The 18,639-nt window shown below is 41.5% G+C and overlaps 1 long non-coding RNA gene across 6 annotated transcripts in view; it reads left to right on the top strand.

Moving 5' to 3' along the window:
• The window catches only part of LOC123616659 (uncharacterized), a 409,877-nt gene that overhangs the window by 215,109 nt on the left and 176,129 nt on the right, over window positions 1–18,639 (top strand). For all 6 annotated transcript variants that reach the window (XR_012506484.1, XR_012506482.1, XR_012506481.1 and 3 more), the window contains one exon: window positions 3,907–3,964. This is a non-coding gene — a long non-coding RNA (uncharacterized LOC123616659). The remainder of the gene's footprint in view (window positions 1–3,906; window positions 3,965–18,639) is intronic.

Genomic DNA, 18,639 nt, shown 5'->3' on the forward strand with positions numbered 1-18,639 from the left:
GAACAAGTCAGATGAAGAAATTGAGACTTAGAGATTTTATGAATCTTTCCCAAGGATTCACAACTCCACCACTTATAACTTTTCATGATACTTAATATTAGCTTCAGAAACCTGTCCAAGGGCACGCTCTTTGTAAGTGATGGAGTTGGAATTTGAACAAGAAAAAAGAAAATAATTTCTCTTTTCTATTCCTTTTTTTCTTTCCCTTCCATTATGCTTTTCTCCTTTTCTTTTCCTTTTTCTTTCCTTTCCTTTTCCTATTCTTTCCTGGAAGGTAAAATTCACTTTAACTCTTGTTGGAAAGGAGTTTAATTACATTCCTGTATGAAGAAAGGAACAGTGTATTTCTAGAAGCAAACAATGGCGTGTTGCATCAGTGTCTCTCATAAATATTATAATCGCTCTTGAATGGAAACATGTTTATTTCAATAGCCACCATTTATTGGGTACCTACTACATACCAGGTTTTTCACCTGCATGCTTTCTTATCTGCAAAATAATTCTGCACTGCAAATCCCACTGTCATAATCTGGTTTTCTTAGAAGCGAGCCCTAAGACAAGGTTCAAATGCAAGTAGTTAATTTGGCAGGTGATCCAGGAGACATTGGTGAAGGAGTGGGGAGGTGAGCGGAGAAGAGATGCAGCCGATGGAGGGCGTGGTATCCAGCAAGTTAACACTGTGGGCAACTGGGCTTATTTCTCTGGGGCAGCTCTGGTAACCAGAGTGGAACAGGTGCCTCGGAGTTGTCCCAACCAAGGTGTGAGGGAGCTGGGCTGTTTGATGCACCGTTCCCATTGCTTACTGGTTGAGGGCTGCACTCTGGAGCACGTGAATTCTCCAGTGCTGCTGATCTAGCATGGATGCCCAGAGTGGGCACCCGCAGACAGAGAAATCCTTGAGCAAAATAGTGCAGATGCTGGCAGTGGGAGATTTGAGGGAGTATGATCAGGGCACCTGCAGTATTTGCTACAGTTAATTACTATCCACATTTTAAGGACCAGGAAACTGGGGCTGGAAGAAGTGAACTGACTTCCCCTGAATCTCTGGTATGTAAAATGTTGGATCTGCTGTTAGAATGCAAATTGTTTTGACTCCAAAACCTGAAATTTTCATACTCCTTGCCTCATTGGGCTGGGGAGGAACTAGGGAGTCTGTGGGAACTCAGACTAGTCTGAGGATGATGACTGATCTGGGGGAGTGTGCCTTTGGGGATGCTAGGGCACTGGGAACAGTGTAATTGTTCTGTTCTGTATTACTGGGTGTCTACCTGTGTCCTCTGAAAAGAGACATGTGGAAGCCCCAACTCTGACTAACTCAGAATGTGACCTCATTTGGAAGAAGGAACATTGCAGATGTAATTAATTAAGATGAGGACGTTCTGGAGTAGGGTGGGTCTCTAATCCAGTATGACTGGTGTCCTTACGAGATGGCCATGTGAGGACACACACACAGGGAGATAGCATGGGATGACGAAGGCAGAATTTTGAAGTGATGCAGCTGTAAGCCAAGGAATGCCAAAGGCTGATGGCAAATCACCAGAAGCTGAGAGGAGGAAGGAAGGATTCCCCTAAGGTTTTAGAAGGAGCATGGCCTGGCTGACCTTCATTTTAAACTTCTAGCCTCCAGACCGCTGAGACAATAAAGGCTTGTTGTTTCAAGCCACCTAGTTTGTGCTATTTTGTTAAGGCAGCCCTAGGAAACTCATACACACCTGCTGTTGTGGTTTTTTTCTTTTCTTTAATAAAAACTTTTACTGACACTAGTGATTGTACAAGAGGGGCATTTGGCACCAGCTTGCAGAATTGTTTGCATTGCGAGCTCCAGCTTGCATGCCTTGCTTTTGGGGTGATGTGGGTATCTTGGGCAATCAGTGCCTCTGATGCAGAGCATATGAAACAACCAGGTTTGGATAAAAAGAATTTCCTCCTTTAGTGTACTTAGTAGGCTCCGCTCTGATTGATGTATCTAGCACTGCTTCCAGCTAAGGCAAAATCGATCCTATTTCGTAGGCAGGGAAACAGGAAAATAGAACCATTAAGGAATCCAGCACAAGGCTTCAGGACTCTGTTCATCTCTGCCATCTGACATAGGCCTCTTGCAAGGCTTTTCCTCTCAGATCCCTGAGGATCCTGTCAGCAGCTTTGCCTCTCAGCTGCCCTGCCAGGTTCTGAGCAACTGGCCTGGGACAAAGTAAGATGCTGAAAGAAGACTCATCCTTAGAAATGATAGTCCTCAGACTTAGAGGGAGAACAGAGCATGCTCCCCAGCAAGGGAAGGTAAGGAACTGGTAGCCGAGTATGTTAAGAGCACCCAGAGATAGTGGATGCAACGTCCTGTGTGCTGGTGGGGAACCGTAGCCCCAGCCAGGAGGTGTGCGCATAGCCCACTTCCTGCTCCTGTTATCCTGAGACAAAAGTCACTTCACTGAGGCTTCTGTTCACATCACCTTGTAAAACTGATGTGGAAAACAACTTCAAGCTCTGCTGAGTCTGGTTTTAGAGTATTGGGGGTTGCTAGAGGCCCTGGGTACCGTTACTCAAGCATCTGTTAATGGTATGCAGAGCTTTGCTTACCGCTACTTTGCATCCACCTTGACTACTGTGAGGCCACACAGTATAATGGGAAGAGGGCAGGTATTGGAGACAGGGAGGTCTGGGTTTGAATTTAAGAACCCTTATGATTTATTTGCTGTTTCCTTGCATATCTGTAACTATAATGTGGGCATATGAATACCCATGTCACAGTGCTGAGGGATTAAATGAGGATAAGAAAGGAATCTATGTCACAGGGCTCTTAAGAGGGTCGAGTATGTAAACCATGACAACTGTGCCCTTGAGCTCTCAATGTCTGAGCACTTTTTATTGTTGTTACAGTTATCACTATTATAAGAGGTAATGTAAGTGATATATCTGTGGATCTGTATATCTGCACTGCCAATGTGCATTGAGTCCAATAGAAGAGGAAATAACTGGTCTGTCTGAATATCTATCTATCTATATCAATCAATCAATCAATCAATCAGTCAATCATCGGTCTATCTTACAATAGTATCCAAGTAAGTTCCTCTTTCCTTGGGTGTTTATGAAGGCAAAAGAAGAGCTGTGGTGGCAGACAGAATTCACTCATCAGAGTGACAGTAAATAATGCACAGGCATCAACACAGGGTGGTCTAGAGGTAACCCCCACTTCCACCTCACTATGATGGTAATGACTCTGAGTTGGCTGTGCCTTTAGTATTGCCTGTCCCATTTATGATCTAGATCCGTGTTTTTCCAACTTCAATGGGCTTACCAGTCACGTGGGAACCTCATAAAATGTCAACTTAAAGAAAGGCCTGGCATAGAGCCTGAGGTTCTCCGTTTCTTAAAAGCTCCCAGGTGATGCCAGTGCCACCTGTCCAGCACACTTTGAGGAGCAAGGCGACGGATGCTCTTTCTGTTGTCCTTATCTTTTTCTCTTGCATCTGCAGATCTAATTCTATGTAGATCCCCTTGCCCTTGGTCAGTTCACATTAGACTGACTACTCTCTTTGCTCGTTCCTTTCAACATTCATTGAGTTATTACTGTGTGTCAGGAACTGTGTTAAGCACTGTATATCACAGGTGATATCCTGGGTTATTAGATCATTAGCATAGATGTCAATGTCATTGATAAAAATTCCAGCGTTCTCCATAGGAACGTACCCCTCTGGTCATGAGGTCTACATTTGGTATTCCCCTGCATCTTTTCACCTATCAGAGCAGTGGACTGGGTCAGAAACAAGTGGTATGGGAAGAAATTACTCTTTCCAAATACAAGCCAGATGGTCCCAGTTCCTAGCATCTGCATGGCTTGACTTTTTTTTTTTTTTTTTTTTTTTTTTTTTTGGTTACCCATTTTGACACAGCATTCTATTCTTTTGTCAGGTTCTACTTGAAATAGAATCATGGAGCCATATTGAATTGTACACAGCAGATAACTCAGGTAAAGTCTCAAAGATTCATCTATTCTCTCAAATCTTTCCACATTTATTGTCAAGGAGGTTTCTTCCAGCCCACCTTTCCACCATCTCACTGGCTCCTTTCTTCCCTTTCCCATATGTTCTCTCCCCCTCATAGTCTCATCTCTTACGCTAACCAGTTTGGTTCTGTCCTAGCTCTCTAATATTTGGGTACCAGTTTTGGCAACTAATGGGTCTTCCGTTTGTCAAAGCCCACCCTCCATAGATTGTTGTAGGGTGTTCAAAATAATATTTATTTCTTATAAAACACAAAATCTCAGAAATGACCAATGAAAGAGTTTATTACATCTTGTGTCCTATAGAGAGAATTGTTCTAAAGGAAATGATGTAAATTGTAATGAAAAATAACACATCACCAACGCCTCATGCCACACTCATGCTGTAGATGGCTGAGCCCATCTTGCAGTTGCATCTATTTGTTTGTATTTTCAGTTTCAGTGGAGAAACAGAAGCTGCTTGGCAGATTCTCAATACTGGTTTCACAGTTTTTAATCCTTATGAATGAAATTGCTTAAGTTCAATCTATATAGTAAAGATTTCTTGTATTTCTATTTCTCTAGTGATTTCTGTTTTTATTTGCTATTGCACTGTTCTGTGAAAATGCTAGAGGCAGAATATTCTTTCAGGAAAACTTGTTTTGTAAAACTCTTATTACAAAATGCCTCCTTCTCTGCACTGTTGTGATGGGAGGGTTTTTATTGCTCTCTCTGGCTTTCAGTGGATGAAAGAGTTTCTGGGCTGAGTGTTGGCTAAAATAATTTTTTTGCTCACATTTCTTAAAAATCATTTATTCTATGATTGCTTCATGGGTCCCACTATCAAGTGTGTTTTCTCTGGCTACTCTCCGCACTCCTGTCTCTGCCTATAGCAGCTGGTCTTAAACACTGTGTACTTGCTTTATAGTCTGTTTTGTGCTTAGCTGATTCAAGTCCCCTTACACGTGGACCACATAAGTCAAGGAGGGAAATCATTGTTACATTCTACATGTTTACTGAGGAATGTGTCTTTTCTTCTTTGACCCAAACTGTGACTTAGTGGTGTGTGAGCTTGTTTACTCTTAGTAAAACAGAGCTTCCATTTTGGAAGTGATATGGCTTAACAAGTCTCATAAAAAGAATTGGAAAGATCTCCGAACATCAAAGAGCTCTTATGTGCCACCATTTTGTAGGATGCAAAAGAATCTGGAACATATGGATTAAATTCCTCTTAACATATACACATTCCCCTTTAAAAACTGCTTGAGACAGGTCTCATTTTGGATTTCCTCAGCCTCTCTATTGTCTTCCCTCTGGCTAGAGTCCTGTACCACTCTGGGGACTCTGGCCAAATGTAATAACTTGCTGAGCCTACAATTATCCATCCTAAAGAGGTTTCAGAGACCCACTGTAAAATTTTCAGTCACTTTCAGCCTTTCTAATGGATGTTTCTAATAGTCCAAGTATGGGCTCGAGAGAAGGCCAATTCCTTTTCGAAACTTCTTATTAACTCGATTATTACAGCATCCTGTTTTTCTCTGTACCTCTCTGGCTGCTCTTTCTCAGACTCAACTCTATCATGAGCTGCAGGAAGACTGGGCCTTGGCTCACTGCTGTATCTCTAGGACCTTGAACGGCGCTTGACATATAGTTGGTGTTTCACAGACACCAACTGGATGTCTAAATCTTCTCAGTGGAGTTCTGCTTCAAGACTTTGTCCTTAGGCTTCATCCTTAAATTTTTTCTCTACCCTGATTTTCCTCCAAATCTCAGCTGCACTTACTCTTTGAACTGGTACCCATTGACCCATCTATCTTCCTGCCTCCTATGTCACAATTCCAATTAATTATAGACATAAAAATTGACTATCTTCTCATCACCTTAGGAAAAATAGTTGAAACACAATTCACAGTCCTCACCCCAGCTTCAAAGTCAGTCTGTCTCTCCTTTTGCTTTTCTCCCCCATTATCTAGACATTTGCAGCATCCTTTACATTCCTCCATTCATTCCAATTGTGCTACCAATTCTATAGTTTTCCATCACAGCATAATATTTTCTCAGACCCAGTCTCCCTGCCTTTCTTACCTACCTTTACTTTACTGGTAGACATTTTACATTCTATCTTATATTCTAATGTTTTACATTCTAAAATCTTGCTATGCATAGATCAGTTTTGTGCTCAGAAACTTTTAATGTAATAGAATCTTCTGGAATAGGAAGATAATTTTTTTGCTCAGTTGTCAGGGACCTCCATCACTTTGCCCCAGTCTATCTGACTAACCTTATCAAAATTGAAATGGTATGCTAACGTGATTTGTTTGGAAATAATACATAGGGTGACTTGGTGAGGAGAGGTGTGTGTGACTTGGGTCTGGATCAACTGTCATTGAGGCTAGGCATAGAAATAAAGCCCATATTTTATAAAATGAAAAGGTCTGGAGGCTAAGATATAATTCAGAAAGTCCTCAAATGCTCCTTGCTCATGTTTTGATACTTCTTATATATGTCTGGATTAAGTTCCATAAGACTTGAAACTATATCTCATCAAGATAGCAGTTATTCCTGAAACTGACAGTATAATAACAGGTTCTGAAAACAGTCAGATATGGGTTCAAATTCTGAGTCCCATTTCCCATGTTAAAACGTTGGGCAAGCTGTTTAACTTCTCTAAGACTCAGTTTCTTCATTTATAAAAAGGAGGTAAAGATATCTAACATACAGAATTTTTGCAAGGTTAAAGTGAGAGAGAATCCATGTACTAGTCCAGATAGAGTCTTCAGACATTATAGTACTCGGTGAGTGGTAGATTTTTTTTTTTAATCAATATTCTTTTTAGATCCTTTAGATTTTTTTTTTGTTCAGAAAATATGGCTACTTTAATTTAACATCTCTGTGTATATCTAGGACCCCTCATAGAGATGAGTATTTTACAACCTTCAATGTCTTTCAAATGGTGATAACAGTGTTACTGACATTTATTAAAATGACTGTCCTGATTTTTGGAGAGTTTCATTGTTTTTATGAAGATGTTAAACAAAGAATCTAGCATTGGCCAACAGACCAATATCATTGGTGCTTTTTGATTTTTCTGATCCTATTATCCAAAGCATTCTACATGGGTAATATGTTCCTCCAAATATTGACTGAGACTGATGTTTATTGAGTATTTACTAGGTCATTGGTCATACTAGGTGCCAGAAATACTGAGCCACATCGTGCTTTGGGAAGCACTTACTGTATTTACATTCCACCAAATATAAAGTGGGAGTGAGAATGACTGAACCTGCCTGGAGAGCCCTAAGAGCCTTCTTAGCGGGGATGACGACTGAGTTGAGTCTAGAAGTGATAAGCGGGCATTGTTGATGGTGTGGGTGCAGTCCCAGGGAAAGGAAATTGCTTGGACGAATGACAGGGAGATCTGAAAGGAAATGACTTGTTTGGGGTGGGCAAGCAATAGAGCATGACTTCAGAATTTCTACATAGGAGAGGTTTGGGGGAAATGATCTGGTTGGAAGAAAGAACTAGGAAACTTGGGTTGAAGCTGAATTTTCATTGCATCTTAACACAAAATTGATAAGCTTTCCATTACCTATATTAAAAATGGGGATGTGTGGCTCCTGGATGTTATTGGAGAGGAAGGGTTAATCTCTCCCAAGTCATCTCCCTGGCTCTGCAGCCAGGATGGCCCGGAGAATTGGCTGAAATGAGTTATGCAGAAGAGCAGCCACAGAGGAAGTTAAAGCCAGGTAATAGGAAGTCATAAAGCATGTTAAGGATCCATTTCAGGTTTTAACATGATCAGGTTGATGCCTCAGAATGTTCACTGGTTAGAGTGTGGAGGGAACATTGAGAGAGGACAAGAATGAAAGCAGAGAGGTTAATTAGGGGCAGTGGGATGGAGTCAAAGAATGAATAATTGAGTACATTCTCCACTACAAAATATTTTTATTATTATTCTTTAAAATCCACCTCATTTCATTTTTATTTCTCTTGGTTTTGATCTCCTGTTATTGATTATACACAGGTTTCAATTTTTTTTTGTTCTTTTCTCCTTTTTTTTAAGGTTTTTTCCCCCTTGATTCACATGAAAAACTATTTCTGAAGTAGTTACACCAAAAGAGTATAATAATACCTAGCATTTATTGAATTATTTTCAAGTGACAAGAACTGTTTGGATTCTTTCCATGAATTAATTTGCTTAACTTTATGACAACCCTGTATTTAAGGATCTACTATTTTCCTCATTCTATAGAAAAGAAAACAAAGGCACAGAGAAGTTAAGTAACTTGCCCAAGATCACACCGTCCTAAAGAATCAGAACAAAGCTTAGAGTCTAGGTGGTCTGATTCCAGAGCCAGTGTTGCTAATCACCGTATTAAACTGTTGATCACAACAACAATGTTTTCATATTTCTATAATTATTTAGAGGATGAGGGAGGTGCTCTTTCCATTATAGTGTTTTGCACATAATGTGTACTTAATTCATAACTGTTGAGTTAATAAGTAAACTTTAATAATAATACGCACTTCCATTAATTGAGCATTTATGTGCCAGGCACTGGGCTAGGTTCTTACCTAGTTATTCCTTGGGCATCAAAATAATAATAGTTATTACTCAGTCATCAAAATAACCCTGTGAGATAAATGCAGTAGAGTACTAATACTTAACATTTATATAATCAAGTCGGATTACAAAACAAGTTTACATACAGTGTCCCTTTTGATCTACATAAAAATCACATAAGGCAGATAATAATTTACGCTGGTTTTGAGGTTAAAAGATGGGCCCAGGTCATACAGCTGATAAATTGTGAAACTAGTACTTGAACCCAGGTCTTCTGATTCTGAGTGTTGCTGACTTTCCAGCACACTACACTGCCTTTCAGAGATCTTTACAGATGATAAAATATTATTCACTTGGGGAGGTGAGAATAACCGGAGACTGTGCTATAGGGAGGGAGATTTTAAGCTTGTTGTTGAAAGATGGGAGTGCAGATGTTGTGGGAGAATATTCCAGGTAATAGGAGTGGTTGTCAGAGAAGAAAAGAAGGTTGGAAAGTGTGAGGTATTTCTGACGATTAGCAGCTCAGGTGTGTGACAAGTACTTAGCAAACTGTAAATGCATCATATAAACATTAGTAGCTGTTATTATGGGGTTCGTGATTATTTTCTGTTGGAGTGTGCCAATTTGGATTCCCGACACATGTTGTGTTTTGTTTGGATGAAAGGAGAAATCTTAAACCATTCAAGCAACTGGAACACACGTTATACGCGCATATACTTGGGAGGACTGGACCCCTGCCATTCCTATTTTTATATGTTGAAATCCTTAACTGTCTAATCGTGATGGTACAAAGTTCACTCCCTTAGCAGCCAAGATTGATTTTTCCTTTGAGTAGACATGCTTCACAGAAGTACCCTTTCCCGTTACATTTTGAAAGTCATCAGACATGCTGTTATAAATGATCACGGAAGATTACTGGAGATGCTGCAAAATAACAGTGAACCAAGTAGCATCTGTAATTTCCAAGGATGGCTCGCAATCATCACTCAGAATGAACCCTATCTGAGTGCAAGGCTGAACTTTTTCTTTGCCTCCCTCTCTCTTCCTTTTACTACTTTATAACATAGCTGAAATGGATACTGCACCTCATGAATTTTTATGCAAAATATTAAGTTGCCAGCCACTGCTGTGCAGACCAGCTCTGCTTGGGAAGATGAGAGTTCACCGGCACTGTTAGCAGTGGCTGACATCCTCAGCTAGAAAGGCTCCGAGTCAAACTGGCCAACTGAGAGTAAGAGTTCATGCTGATTGCTGACCCAGAAAGGGTTTTGGGCTGCCTCTTGGTTCAGACTCTTATCTAGGCTGAAAGGAAAATGAATCCATGTTCGTTGACAGAATTGCCACCTGCCCAAGGTATCTGTTTTCTTAAGGCACTTTTTTGTATCTCAGTCTCTCATATGGATAAACCATGACAAAGCTCACCAAACTGGCAGCTGCCAAGCCACCCTGCTCGATTTCTTCTGTGCTCAGATGCTATTTCTCCCAACACTTGCTGATTCTGTTTCATTAATATCTGTTCATGCTGTCACTGCCCAGTTCACCCTCTCCTCTTTTCTCATTTATACCATTGACTTGATTCTATACTTTTTTTAATTTACTTTTTAATTATTTAATTGAAGTATATTCAGTTACAGTGTGTCAATTTCTGGTGTATAGCATAATGTCCCCATCATGCATATACATACATATATTCTTTTTCATAAAAAATTATTACAAGATGTTGAAAACAGTTCCCTGTGCTTTACAGAAGAAATTTGTTTTTAAATCTATTTTTATGGATAGTAGTTAATGTCTACAAATCTCGAACTCCCAAATTTATCCCTTCCTGCCCCCTTCCTGTTGTCTCTTCCCCTTCCTTCTAGCTCTTTCTCGGCTTCCAGAGTGATTTTTCCACCTTCCAGACCTTGTGTGGCTCTTTTGTTGTAAAATCTCTGATGGCTCCCATATTACCATGCTTGGACTTTCTCCCTTAGGCAGTGGTGGCTTTTCCCAACCTTGCCACGACCAGGCTCTGTCGATCAATCTTCCAGTTACATCCCCACCACGCTGCTCCTGAACTGCCATTGTTTCTCAAATATGGCGTGTAATTTTCCACCCCTTTCCTTCTATACTTTCTGAAGCTTTTCCTGAGTTCAAGCCCTCTTCCTTTCCTAGGAAAGAAAAGACTTTTTTTCCTTCTTCTGTGTCTCCAAAACACTTTGAGAAAGTGCTTCCTTTAAAAAACAACTTAATCCAGCCAAAATATTATTGCGGGCTTCATAGACACCAGACCTTGTGTTTTGTACTTGAGCCTAAGATGGGTCGTGCTTCAGTCAGTGCAATGGGGAGATGAATGCAGGAACAGATATTACCTAATGAGGTAAAGATTATAATTAAAGAAGTGCTCAAGTAGAGACCAGAAGGAGACCTTTTTAGACACCTCATCTAAAGTTACCCCCCTGCACACAGCCAGTTATTCTCTATCACATTACCCAGTGTCATTCTGCCATAACATTTGCTGTCTGAGCTTATCTTATTTATTCTGTTGTTTCCTTGTTTATTTTGTTTCCGCTGGATGCAAGTTCTGTGAGAGCAGATCTCCTTTGACTCATCACTCTTACATTGCTGTGTTTAGAACAGAACTTGGCATATTGCAGGTGCTTAAGAAATATTTATTGACGGAAAAAATGTGGCTGGAGAAGGCTTCCTGTTCTCTTTTCCCTAGCCGCCTCCTTTTTCTCTTTCTTTCAGATAAGCTAAGGATGGCCTGAACTCATTCGAACTGTAGCCATTGAGTCATTGTAACTGTGATGTGCTTGATGTGAAGTGTAAGTTTTACTTCATTCTGGGGACTTTCCTGACCATCTATTACTCACAGTCATGTATTCATTTATCTGTCTATTCATCACCTTCACCACAAATGTGCTAAGCATGAGGCTAGATGGAGGAAAAGGAGGATGGATAAGATCAAGACCCTCAATTAACTCATCAGACTAGATTAAACCAGTACTTACTGTAGAAAGAGTGTTTTAATGGCAGGAAGGTTTTGAGGAAAGCAAACTGCAGTGCACCTCAGACAGTATCATTGCTAGTCAGCCACATTCGAGGCTCTGACTTTTAAGTGTCTTTTGTTTTCTTAAATTCTCTCAAATAATGCAACCCAATAGATATTCATGAGGAGCTACTTTGTGCTCTAAGCCTAGATGTTGGGGGGTACAAATGGGAATGACAGGTACCTTGCTCCTAAGAAATGGACAGTCAGTTAGACTCTTTCCAAAATGAATTTGAAACTTTCTAGAGCAGGGTATCAAAATCCTGTTATTAAGGAGGCGAAATGACTATGTTAACCACGGTCAATCAAACACAAGCTGTCATGACATTTGGATTTGAGATTCCTTCCAGCGAAGGAAAAGTGGGAACCGGTTAGATTATGGAGCTTTCCAGTGTGAGAAAGCTGGGATTAGTGCTGGGCACTTTATTCTCTTTAGCTTAAATTCTTAAGAAAAATTTTCATGGAAGACCCCACATCGGAGACATCAGATGATTTAATATATGTGTAATATATACGGTAGTTTTACAAGCACAACTGAATCCAGTAACTTGCATTTATTGAGCCAGGAGCGGCTGTAAATATGCACATATTCACCCCATTTAATGAGTAGTGGGTGTGGCAGATGCTCTCATTATCCCCACTTTACAGATGGAGGAACAGAAGCCTAAGGAGTTAAATAACCTATGAAGGACACGCGACCACTAAGTGGTGGATAACACACAGGCAGTTGGGCTGCAGAGCCTTAACTCTTCCTCTGACAAAGGCAGCAAGAAGTAGGACGTTCCTGATAGGATCCCTCCATGAGAACAGTGGTCACGTCATTAAAGGGCAGCTCAGGACAAATGTGTGATTCCTTTACTGTGAGCCGCAAGTGGTTTCCTGACCTTATGGTAAAATGCCTAAAGGAATGGTCTTGTGGTATGAATATCTTCTCTAAAAACTGAGGGGTTTCTGTCAGAGGCCAGCCTACAGGCATTACGAGACTGATACTGTCTGATCAGGCTTAGTGTATCTGGCTGAAGACGAAGCTTTGGATTTGGGAAGCCACAGGAGTAGATGGTGGGGTTGATGTTCCATATGAAGGCTGAGAACCCCAACAAGCATTTCTCCCTCGATGACAAACCACTTCATTTCCACATGGAGAGAGGCCATAGGGAAACCTGCAGACAGAACCATGGCTTATCCTAGGATCAGCTTTGATCAGTTCTATCACTTGGATTCAATTTTTGACTGGCTGACACCCCTGGAAATACTTCTGTTGCTTCCTCTTGGGAAAAAAATTGGCAGGGTGGCACCTCTTGGTTCTGTCTACCAAACTAAGGAGAGCATGGCTAAAATAATGTGCTGAAAAAATACAATTGATTTAAAAAAAAAAAAAAACAGCCAGGGCTCAATTTTATACATTTTCTGGCCTTTTAAAAAATATTCCAAGTGAACTTGACGATGAATGCTCTGAACTAACAAGTCCTTTAAATGACTCTATAATGAGAAAACTCTTTTGTATGAATTTGTGAGGTTCACCGTCAATTCAGATCAATAAATCTTGAACCAGTTGATTTTTTTTAAAATGCAATTTATGGAGGGGGAAAGACTGCATGGATTGAATTGCTTGTTTCAAGCTTTAAAAGATAAAAAACAGATTCCATGGGAATGAGACTGAAGTGTCTCTCCACACTGCCTCAACCCCCTCCCTTCCCTCACCAACTCCCACTCCTGGTTTTCTTTTTCTTTTTTTTCAGTGCTCTGTCTGCAGTCACCTTGGCTGGGGCTGTTGCAGAGTCATCAGGAAGTGGTACATTGGAAAAATCAGAAAAGAGATATGATACTGCTTGGGTGGTGGACGTAGAACTCCCAGCAGCTTCATTCAGGAACTTCTTTCATACCTTCTACTAGATCTGTAACTCAGCAGAGGAACACTGTTCTCAGGTGCTGTGGGCTCTAGCCTCAGCTCAATGGTCCCTCACTTCTTAGGCAGAACTGACCTGTCATTCCTCGGAAATTGGAAAATTTTAGTTTCAGAGTTTATCTCCTACTAGAGTAGACTCAGACGTGGATGTTAGAATTTGATTGCATGGTTTCAAATACTAGCTGTATTTATGTAGACCTTGGGAAAATTCCTTAAGGTCTCCGAGCCTCAGTTTCTTCGTCTGTAAAATAGGGATAATAACAGTGCCTACCTTCGTGGGGTTAATTAAGATGTAAAGTGCTTGTATGTAAATTATAGTGCTTTGATCACGTCAATTACTTAGTTAATATTTCTGATAAATATGAAAGAGTGTGTATATGTGTGATGTCAGGTAGAGAGAGGGACAGTAGTGACTGTAATTGGCTTCAGAATAAGAATTAGATCTCTGAGTCCCAGAATTTAGTATAGGCTCTCACACATGGTAGGTGCTCAGTAAATGTTAATTGAATTAACGACAGTAATGGAACCTAGTAATGATGATTCCATGGATTTTTTAAAACCACTCCTAGATTATCTCCTTTGCAATTTGGTGTTGGCTTTGCTGTGAATTCAGCATGACGTCAGAAGAGGAATGGTTTTCTTACCTACACCAAGGAGTTGGCATGTTAAGGTCTTTTGGGCTCTGAAATTCTTTGCTCCCTTACTGCTCTCTCCTCTTTGCTCTGATTTGTACGAACAACCAGAGGTCAAGCACCATCAGCATACAGGCCATTGGCCTGGATACTTTCTGTGAGTCCACCAGACCCAGAAGTCCTGGGCCAAGCAGTTGGCTGGTTCTTAGCGGAGAAACTCAACCAGGAGTTAAGAGGTATTACCAGGAATTATAAGATCTTCATTCTAGTCCTTGTTCTGTCTTTTTCTGGCTCTGTGACTTGGGTGAGTCACCTCACCTCTCTTGACCTGCTTTCTAAGTAGGCATGGTGACCCTCACTCTGTTTCTCACTTAGAGTGGTAGCAAGGTTCCAAGATCAAGTACTTTGTCTACTGTAACATGAGCACAGTTACAGCTGTGGCGCCATGGTTTGGGGGTTAGGATGCAATGGTTCTCTTGCTTTGAGATTTTAAGGAGGTGGAGGGGATACAGAGGACTTTCAGAAAAAGTCAATAGACATTCCCTTAGAGAGGTCAGATCATGTTTACATTATGGATGGAAACAAGAGTGGTGAATTATAGACCATTAAGAGCACTGGGCTCCAAATATCTGTCCAGTGACAGGTAGGCATTACTCAGCTTGCTTTTCGCATGAGAAAACTGGAGAGCCAAAGGAGTTACATGACTTGTTCAAGGTCGCACTGCTTTTGAGAAAATACAGTTGAGATTCAAATCCAGGTTTATATTACCCATATTCCTTTCTTGCCTCCCAAAATAGAGATGATGGAAGAATGAATACTGTTAAATTTACATAACATCTGGTAATCTTTTATCTGCATGCTGAAGCATTGTTTGAAACACAAAAGAAAACAAATGAAATACTTTTGCGTTTTTGTGTTCTATCATTGTTGACAACTGCCACCCTCCTACATAGCGTCTTATTCTGACTCTTTGTCAATTATATGAGTGCGTTGATAGGGACGGGTTACCTGGAGAGAGCAGAGTACACAGTTCTCACTTCCGCCTGAGGTTTTTTTCTTTTTTTTTCCTGCCAAGGAGAAGCATCTGATCTGTTCCTGATAGAATGAGAAAACAGTTGTCAGGGGAGTTGGAGCCCAAGAGAGGTAGGAGATGGTGCAGAAGCAAAGTGAATGCCCAATAAAATACATACCAAGGATTTCTGTGTCAGACGGTTAGACGATCTCATAAAGAATGAAAAAGGTATCATTCACCAAGTTCTGTCCGTTCTAGCTCCTAAGTGTCCTTTAATTCTGTCAACCTCCATCTATCTCATTGCTAGTTTCCTTGTACAGGCTGCCATCATCTGGGACCCTAATTCTGCAGGAGCCTCCTCAAAGGTCTCCCCTAATTCTTTCTTACCCTTTACGCCATCCAGTCCATTCTCCACACTACAGTCAAGACGTCTTCCTGAAATGTACACTTAGTCACTCCTCTGCTTGAAACAGGCCAATATTCGTTGGTGTTCTTAGGGTAAAATCCTTAAGAGTAGCTACAAGTGCCTTTGTATTCCCGCATCTCTAGGCTCAGTCCTTGCCCTTTCTCACCAAAGATCTTCCAGAACCGGTCCTCTAGCAACGTTAACTGTCTTTCAGCCCTCGGAATTTGCCATGCTTTTTCTTGACTCTGGGCCGAAGCATGTGCCCTTCCTTTCGCTTCCTTCAAGGTTCCTCCCTTCTTCACATGACTTCTCACTACTTATTTTATAAAATACCTGCTTACAGGTGCCTCTCTCTGGGAAAGTGCAATTGACACCTCTGGTCCTCCTAACGACTGGCCTGCAGGGAAGGATGAGACGGATGGTGGTGTCAGGGGTTAGAGCTAGGGATGAGGTATAAAAAGCTGTCAAGCCCAGACTTGAGCTGAATTCGAGGAAGACATTTCCAGTGGTTACAGCTCTCTCAAGATTGGGTGGGAGAGTGACTTCTCCATCACTGGGTGTGAGCAGTAGAGGATGGACAGCCCCTGGGAAGGGAGGGTGCAGAACCTCTTAAGCTGGGACAGGGGTTTCTGGGAAAGGAGAAGAAAACAAGATGCATCTCTCCTGAGGCTTTGAGTTTAACCTCTGTAATCACATTGAGTAAACAAGTGATTTTCTGTTTGGTCAATGTTTAGGAACAAAATTGATGTTTTTCTTTTCCTTCCTTCCTTCTTTTGTTTAGATTCCAAAAAAAAAAAATCAAAAAACCAAACTTCACTGAGAACTACTCACTAGCCTTATTGCAGATGAGGAGCAGAGAGTTTAATATCCACCAGCATAAATAATTAAAAAACCAGGCCCAAAGCAAAGATAACGTGCCCTCAGCCCCCTGTGGTATTTGTGTGCCTCTACACATAAGAGAAAGAGGCCCCTCCCACTTTCTCCTTAGGGCAGGGGGAGAGCTTGGCTAAGTAAAAAAAGAGGATCTTGGGTAGGAGGACCCTCTCAGGTGTAAGAACTACACATTCTGCTGATCGTCTAGATCAGAGTGGGATGGGGATTTTCTCTTGGCTACACCTTGTCAGGGATGAATTTTTCCAGATGGAAGCCTCTGTCAACACCAGGATGGGGTGGAGGGGGAGGAGGGATGGAAGGATGCTGATCCTTAGGGAAGCTGGTGGGTCAGGTAGGCGTTCCCTGTACACTCTTCCCTTGAGAGAGAGAGAGACATGGCAGCTCCAGAAAACCTGTGCACACAGGTTGAAGCCACCAGCACTAGTTATCCTAAAGCACAAATCTTCTATAGCAATTCTGTAAATATTTGTTTAACACATGCAGATATTCTAGGTGATAGCAGTATAGTAAATAACACAGAGTTTCTGTCCTCATAGTTCCTGTGGGAGATATTGAACAAGTAATCAGATAGAAAGCATATTCTATTTTCAGGTGATGACAGATGCCGTGGAGGGTAAAGGGATCATTATGCTGCAGTAACAAGCAAGCTCTGAATCTCGGTGGCTTACAATAAGCAACCCTAGTCCTTGTTCCTGCCTGTTTCTGTCATAGGTTGGCTTCACCTCTATTCCATTGTTTGGACAGAGCAGCCTCAATCAGGGCCACTTCCGGTCATGGTGGCAGAGAGGAAAGAGATAAATAAACCACAGTTCGGCTCTTAGAGCTCCTTCTTGAAAGTGGCACACATCACTTCTATTCACATGTCATTAATCAAAGCAAATGAGATAGTCACTCCTGACTTCTGTTGTCCTCCCACTGAGTGAGGCACCAAGGGGAGGGAAACGGGTATTTGGTGGACAGTGATACAATTTAACAGAGAGCACACATTCAATCGGCCAGGGGCGGAAGTCTGGAAAGGAATCTCTGAATGAAATGAAGCGGTAATCCATGTGACAGTATGGGCAAAGCCTGTTCTAGACAAAGAGAAAGCCAGCACGAAGAGGGTGAGTGACTTGTTTGAGGAACAGCAAGAAGGCAGGTGTGGCTGGAGCATAGGGAACGTGAGAGAAGTAACGAGATGAGGCCAGGTGACGAAACAGGGGCACGGCCACCAGGGCAAAATAGAGCCGTCATCACCATTCAGTCAGTGTCTGCTGAGTACCCACCATATGCGCAGCACTCGTCTAGCCTCTCAGGATAAATCAGAGATAAGACAGACAAAAAGTATGGAACGTCCCATTTTAGTGATGACCAAGAGACCATTAACAACTGTAATAAATAAATTATACAACATCTTAGATGGTGATAAATGCTGTGAAAAAAATAGATCAGGGTAAGATCAGAAAAAAATAGATCAGGAATAGAGGGATGCTGGGCTACAGCTGAAAATGCGGCAGTCAGTATAAGCATCATTTAAAAAGTGGCATTTGAGCAAAAACTTAAAGGTGGTGAGAGCCTTAGTTGTGTAGATCTAATGGTTGAGAAGACCAAAAATTTGGAGGTCGGTCTAAATGAGATGGGAGGCCTTCAGAGTGCTTTTGTCAAGGGAATGCCATGATCTGACTTACGTTTGAAAACGATCACGGCCATGTGGGGAATAATTGAACAGTAGAGCAAAGGTGAGGGTGGACCAAAGGTGTTGGTGAAGACCAGCAAGGAGACTGTTGCCTACCATGAGTTCACATGAGAGATGGAGACTAGAATTAGGGTGATGGGTGTGGAGGTAGAGGTATGAGAAATGGTCAGTGTTTTGATATTTTTTAAAGATGAGTAAATACAATTTGGCATATGGATTTGAGGGTCTGAGCGGTGTCCTCATTTGCAGAGTTGGGAAAGGCTGAAGAGGAACAGATAAAGGGCAGCTTGCAAGGCACAGGATGTAGGAAAGAATGAGAATCTTTGGGGCACCTTAATTTTGCCTGTTAGACATCCAGGTAGGAATTTTGGGAAGCTTATTAGTCAACACGTGGAACCAAGGGAGAGGCTGGGGCTGGAGAGGCACATGTAGACACCACGACAGGATAGATGGTATTTAATTATGACACTGGATGAGCCTGTCTTGGACATGCATATATAAAGAAAATAAATGAGGGCTGAGGATTGAGTCCCCTGGGCATCC

Source organism: Camelus bactrianus, chromosome 4 (assembly GCF_048773025.1).
Source record: "Camelus bactrianus isolate YW-2024 breed Bactrian camel chromosome 4, ASM4877302v1, whole genome shotgun sequence".
Lineage (NCBI taxonomy): Eukaryota > Metazoa > Chordata > Mammalia > Artiodactyla > Camelidae > Camelus > Camelus bactrianus.